The 6,702-nt window shown below is 34.5% G+C and overlaps 1 protein-coding gene across 5 annotated transcripts in view; it reads right to left on the bottom strand.

The window, feature by feature from the left end:
• The window catches only part of LOC107721443 (dystrobrevin beta-like), a 30,086-nt gene that overhangs the window by 20,345 nt on the left and 3,039 nt on the right, over window positions 1-6,702 (bottom strand). The window lies entirely within an intron of this gene.

Below are 6,702 nucleotides of genomic sequence, written 5' to 3' on the forward strand. Positions count from 1 at the left end.
TTTTTTTCATGAATATGACTTAACCTGATGGAGGACGCGCTCAGTCATTCAGGCAGTCACTCTCTCGCTCTCGCTCTCTCTCTCTTGCACGCTGTTTAGGCATGTTTTGTGCCGTTGATCGTCGTCGTCGTCCTCAATAAATAAAACCTTTATTCATGTTATATTAACATGTTATATTATGCTTAGGTGTCGGCGGTGAATTCAGTGGAGAGAAATCCCCCACCACTAACTGCAAACTGGCATTCAGATCTGCCTCCATTTTGTTAGCAACGCCCCAACTTCCAACGATCCAATCAATTCCCGAAGGACAAACTCAAGTCCCGCCCTCTCATTTCAGATGCCGTTTCACTAGGATATACGTCACAGTAGAGAAGAAAAGACAATCGCAACTTCCGTTTCATGCCGACTTTAGTGTATAATCAAAGAATTACATATTCCAGTGCCTTTAGTTCACAGTAATGGTCCATTTCATTAGCAGATTATATGTATATATAACCACCAAATTCATTCTTTGCCACTAGGCGCTGCTTTTGGAGCGGTAAAACAGCTGTTTCCCCGGTAACGGCTGTACACAAAGCAGCACTGCGCTCACAAACGCTGCTTTATCAGGCATTACAGGCATGATGAAATGAAAATGAGACCAATCGGACCAATCACTGATCATGATCTACAACCCCTGGCAAAAATTATGGAATCACCACACTTAGATATTGTTTACCCAAAATGTTTATTTCATAACAAATAAACGAATCACAGATATCACACAAAACCATTTTTTTTTAAATAATTCAACATTCTGGTTATTTGAAACATACCTAAAAAAAAAAAAGATATTAAACTCTTTTAATTAATGAACATTTGTTTTCCATATAAAGTAGAGGAAAAAAAAAATGGAATCATTCAATGTTGAGGAAAAAATCATGGAATCATCTACCAAAACACACAGTTAGTACTTTGTTGCTCCTCCTCTTGCTTTTATGACGGCCTGAATTCTTTGGGGCATGGACTTCTCTAATGAAAAACAATATTCTTCATCAAGCTGGTTCCAACTTTGCAAGATGCATTATCATCCTGAAAAATGACATCATTATCACCAAACGTCTTTTCTATTGATGGAATGAGAAAAGTGTCCAAAATTTCAATGTACACTTGTGCATTGACTGTTGAGGTAAGGATTGCCATTTCCGCAGGTCCTTTACCTGACATGCTGCAACCCCATACCATAAATGAGTTGGGAAATTTGGTTGTTTTCTTCAGGCAGAAAGAAAGAACGGCACCAGACAAAAGTTCCAGCATCATCTCCTTGTCCAATGCAGATTCGTGATTCATCAATGAATATCGCTTTCATCCAATCATCCACACTCCATGACTGCTTCTCTTTAGCCCACTGTAACCTTGTTTTCTTCTGTTTAGGTGTTAATGCTGGTTTTCGTTGGGCTTTTCTCTATTTAAATCCCATTTCATTCAGCCGGTTTCTTACAGTTTGACTCCTGTCTCCGCCCATTTGTTTTTCATTTGTTTCGTTGTGCATTTTCTATTTTCAAGGCAAATTGCTTTGAGTTTTCTATCCCTTCTTTGGTCTTCCTGTAAGTTTTCCTTTTGTAACCTTTCCATTTTGTTTATACTTGCACCAAATTTTAGAAACAGCTGACTGGGTCCAATTTCTTTTGCCGCACTCCGTGATGGTTTTCCTTCTTGAAGGGATTTTAGAATCCTTTCCATTGTTTCAAAAGACATTAATCTTGTTGGGGCCATGTTTCCTTTCAATTAGCCAAGTCCAACAGCTCGTTAAGGTCTGGAAGCACTCTCTTTTAACTGCTGACTAATTAGCATTTTAGATATGTGCCGGTATTTATTTCAGAGATGCAAATTACAAGCTGATTCCATATTTTTTTTCCTCAACATTGAATGATTCCATAATTTTGTTCTCTACTTGATATGGAAAGCAATTTTCCATTAATTAAAATGTTTGAGGTATTTGAATTATCAGGCAAAAATTATTTTGTGTCATATCTGTGATTTGTTTATTTGTTGTAAAGTCAAAACTTTGGGTGAACATCTTCTGAGTGTGGTGATTCTATAATTTTTGCCAGGGGTTGTAAAAATCTACAAATTAAATACAAATTCTGATCTTAACCAAACTATAACCAAATAAACTTTTTTGGAAGAAGAAAAAAAAAATGTACTAGATTTTTTTTTTCTCTAAAATGTTTGTTGTACAAAGTAATGATTCTTTGCCACAAAAAAAGACAAATAAAAATGAGAGAAAAAATTGCACATAAATAGAACATTAAATGAAAATATAACAAAAATTACATGTATTTAACTAATGCTATGACTTTTACATTACATGAATTTAATATTTGTTTTATATTTTAATTTAAAATATTACAGAGGGCAAGATGAATCATCTGGATGGGGTCAAAACTGAGAAATCCTGGCAACTGAAATTTTTTCAATGACCAATGATACAATATTAGATTTAAAGTGCCCCTATTATGGATTTTTGAAAATTACCTTTCATGCGGTGTGTAACACAGCTCTAAGTGAATGAAAACATCCTGCAAAGTTTTAAATCTGAAAGTGCACCGTGTATAAAGTTATTGTCTCTCAAAAGAAAGAGTCGACTCTGAATCATTGAAACGAGTCGTTTTTAAAACGAATCCCAAGCCGTTTCATGTTGACGTCAACATGAAACATTAGCATATTGCCCGCCCACTTGTTGGTCTTTTCGCTTTGGTCTGAATGAAAATGCAAATTCATTCTTTGCCACTAGGCGCTGCTTTTGGAGCGGTAAAACATCTGTTTCCCCGGTAACGGCTGTACACAAAGCAGCACTGCGCTCACAAACGCTGCTTTATCAGGCATTACAGGCATGATGAAATGAAAATGAGACCAATCGGACCAATCACTGCAGATTAGCGTCATGCAAAGGAGGGGTTTGGAAAAAAGATTCGTTGAGCGAATCGTTTGGGAGTCATTGAGCAAGTAAGGTAAAAATAAATGCATATTATAAGACAATGAAAGTGTTTTTTGACCTTGCATGCATGTCAACCTGTTGTTGGGGACTCCCAAAACCAAAATATGAACCTTTCATTACCCATAATAGGGGCACTTTAAGATTTATGTATTTAAATTGCATATGCAATTTAAATCCATTTGAATTTTCATTTTTGAGTGAACAATCCCTTTAATTAGCACAACACAAAAAAATATATAAATATTTTAATACCTTTTCCCTTTTCATATCAGAAAATTATACTGAAAATACACTTAAAATAAATATTATATATATATTATATAATTTACAATAATTATTTATATATAATATATCATATATATAAGTTCCCAATGCAGGTTCGGGAGGAGCCTAATCATCCAGTCCTGTCAATCACCGCATATAAGCAGCAGACATTAGTCTGTTCCAATGACAATTCTTCCGGCAACCCTCCACCACCCCTTCACCTCCTATAAATTCTTCTCTTTTTCCTCCACAACTTATATACACATGCATGTAACATGCAGGCTCTTTTATCTAAAGTAACTTTGCGATCAATTTTAACAGTTGATGCGTTCAGTGGGAATCAAACAGGTGTTGCCATGCATAAGATACAGGAATGAGCTGATTCTGTTTCTATTTTAAGACAAATGACTAAACTGACAATCGAAGCATGAATCCACAAACAGAACACAGTTCTCAAGAGAAATGGGCTGAGGTGAAGAAACCCACCATAATGACAGCTGATGCATCAACACCCTCCATTTCTCCAATGCATTTATAATTCTTTATCATAATCATCAACACACAACAGCAGCTTCATTTCATATTAAACTGCTGCTGGAGTTCACAATTAATTCAAACACACAGTCTCTGCACAAGCACAAACACAAACACCCTCAAAGTGGAAGTAGAGGAGGAGTCACACAGACGGGCGGCAGTGAGTTTACTATTCCTGTCAGCCGCCCAAACACATGACCTTTCACTCACACACCATAAGTGGAAAACAATTATGTAAAGGCACCATATGAGGCGTGTGTGTGTGTGTGTGGTCAGGCAGATTTTAGCCTGTGCTGATGCAGTTAATTCTGGAACCTCCATTCATACCTGCATTCAGTTCAGACCCAAACCCAGAGCAGAGCCGCTCATTTACTTCAGACATCACGGCCCCTCCGAACAGAACAGAATGCTGCTGCTATACTCACACTGACTAGTGCTGTCAGATATTAATATTACAGCCAGTTATTAATAACACTGCCAGATATTATTGGTTCACTGCAGTGAGCAGTTATGAAACAACGGCTACAGTCCAAAGCTCAACAAAAATTTTTTTTACTTGACATGCCAACATTTTTAATAGAGCCAACACGCACACACACAAAATGATATTATAGCAACACATTCCCTTATTTGTATAAAAAAATATGCTGAAAATCTTTCAAACAAATGTAATATAATATAATATAATTAATAAAATAAAATAAATATAATATAACATAATATAATATAAATTATATTCTACATAATATTTTACATATACTTTTAATATATTCTAAATATATCATACAATTATGTTTGTAATATTTAAAATGTCATTTAATATAATAAAATTAAAATACATATTACTGCTTATACACACACACATAATAAAAAATTATATACAATTATAATATATACATATATTTTGTAATCGATACATACATGTTTGAATTATATAAATATGCATATTAACAATTAAAAATTATGTAAACAATTAGAAATTATATGTGACCCTGGACCACAAAAGCAGTCTTAAGTCGCTGGGGTATATTTGTAGCAATAGTCAAAAAAACATTGTATGGGTCAAAATTATAGATTTTTCTTTTATGCCAAAAATCATTAGGATATTAAGTAAAGATCATGTTCCATGAAGATATTTTGTAAATTTCCTACCGTAAATATATCAAAACTTAATTTTTGATTAGTAATATGCATTGCTAAGAACTTCATTTGGACAACTTTACTTTAAAGGCGATTTTCTCAATATTTAGATTTTTTTGCACCCTCAGATTCCAGATTTTCAAATAGTTGTATCTTGGCCAAATATTGCCCTATCCTAACAAACCATACATCAATGGAAAGCTTATTTATTCAGCTTTCATATGATTTATGAATCTCAATTTCAAAATTGACCCTTATGACTGGTTTTGTGGTCCAGGATCACATATACAGTATGTGTGTACATATATATATGTATGTGTGTGTATAAAATTTTTTTAAAATTAGTAATAGTTTAAGTAATAATAGTATAATATTATACACACATATACAAAAACATGTGTTTTATAATATTTAAAAATTATATAAAATTAGAATACATTATATTGTTTACAATTGCAATAATAACAGGATAGTGTAAAGGCCACGTTGCAAAACATTACTGATTTGTTTATAATGATCAAACCATCTTAACTGATGCTGGCAAGACTTTCACAAGAAGTTTTGCAATTTCAACAAAACCTCATCTAGCAGCTAGATAACGTTACACTGGTGACAAATTGACTTCAGATGACTATAGTAATGTTGAAGTATCACAGCACACTAAACGGTAATAATAGCAATAAAGCACATTTACATAATCAATAAAACATTGGATTGCAAGAACTCAAGCACCCTCCCGACATTGTCAACCAGCCTGAAACAGGTTTGCACCTGTCAGAATAACTGTGTGGCATCATGATAAAAATGATTCATTCATCAGCTAGTCTGAAAGTCGCTACAGTAGCAGCGCTGTATGACTGTGTGTTATGGAAACATTTACCACAGTAACATTTGCTATGACGACCACAACTGACAGCTCCATCTGCCTGTTTACACAGCATGTGTGCTTAAATACTGCGTGTATATATAGCATCTAATAACTGTCTTAATTAATCATCTGAAGATTTTTCTTTCGAGTTGGAGGAGTTTGTGTTCTTTTCTTCCTCTGCCAGCTCATATCAGTTTCTCTGTGACGTGACGTGGAGCGAATGATTGAATATCTCCTCTAGGGAGATCAACAAAAGCCTTCGGACGGTTCCCGCAGACAGCGGCCCTCATCTGCCTTTCAGAAGCTCCTCTGTTCTCCGTCAGCGCCTTTCTCTCATGCGGCTCAATGTCCTTGTGCACAAAAATAAGATCAAACTCAGACGTCACATCCACTGAGACAGACGTGACGGAGCACAGGAGAGATTGTGTGTGTTTGTGTTTCACAGGACTGGCATCAGCTCTATTTGCATTTCGTACAGAGACAAATAAAGCCGAAAGCCCTGGAAGTTAAACACGCTGAAATGCAGGGTAACTAATGAAAGCTGTCAAAAACACATCCGGCTCTATTTCACCACAAACTCAAAAGATAAGAATAAGACGTTGATTTTTTTTGGTTACTACTGGTGCCATCCGTGATTATTTATATGAAATAAACATAATTTTTGCAGCAATTTCACTCCAAAAAATATCAAAACAACAAAAATAAAATCACATATACACAGACACAAACATAAATATATATAAAAATTGCGATTAATCAGAATTAATTAAAACGCATCCAGAATAAAAGTTTTTGTTTACATAATATATGTGTGTACTGTGTATATTTATTATGTATAAATACACATACATACAGTATATATTTTGAAAATATTTACATGTATATATTTATATTCATATAATTTATATTATATATA

This window comes from Sinocyclocheilus rhinocerous, unplaced genomic scaffold (assembly GCF_001515625.1).
Source record: "Sinocyclocheilus rhinocerous isolate Xijiao unplaced genomic scaffold, SAMN03320098_v1.1 scaffold454, whole genome shotgun sequence".
Classification (NCBI taxonomy): Eukaryota; Metazoa; Chordata; class Actinopteri; order Cypriniformes; family Cyprinidae; genus Sinocyclocheilus; species Sinocyclocheilus rhinocerous.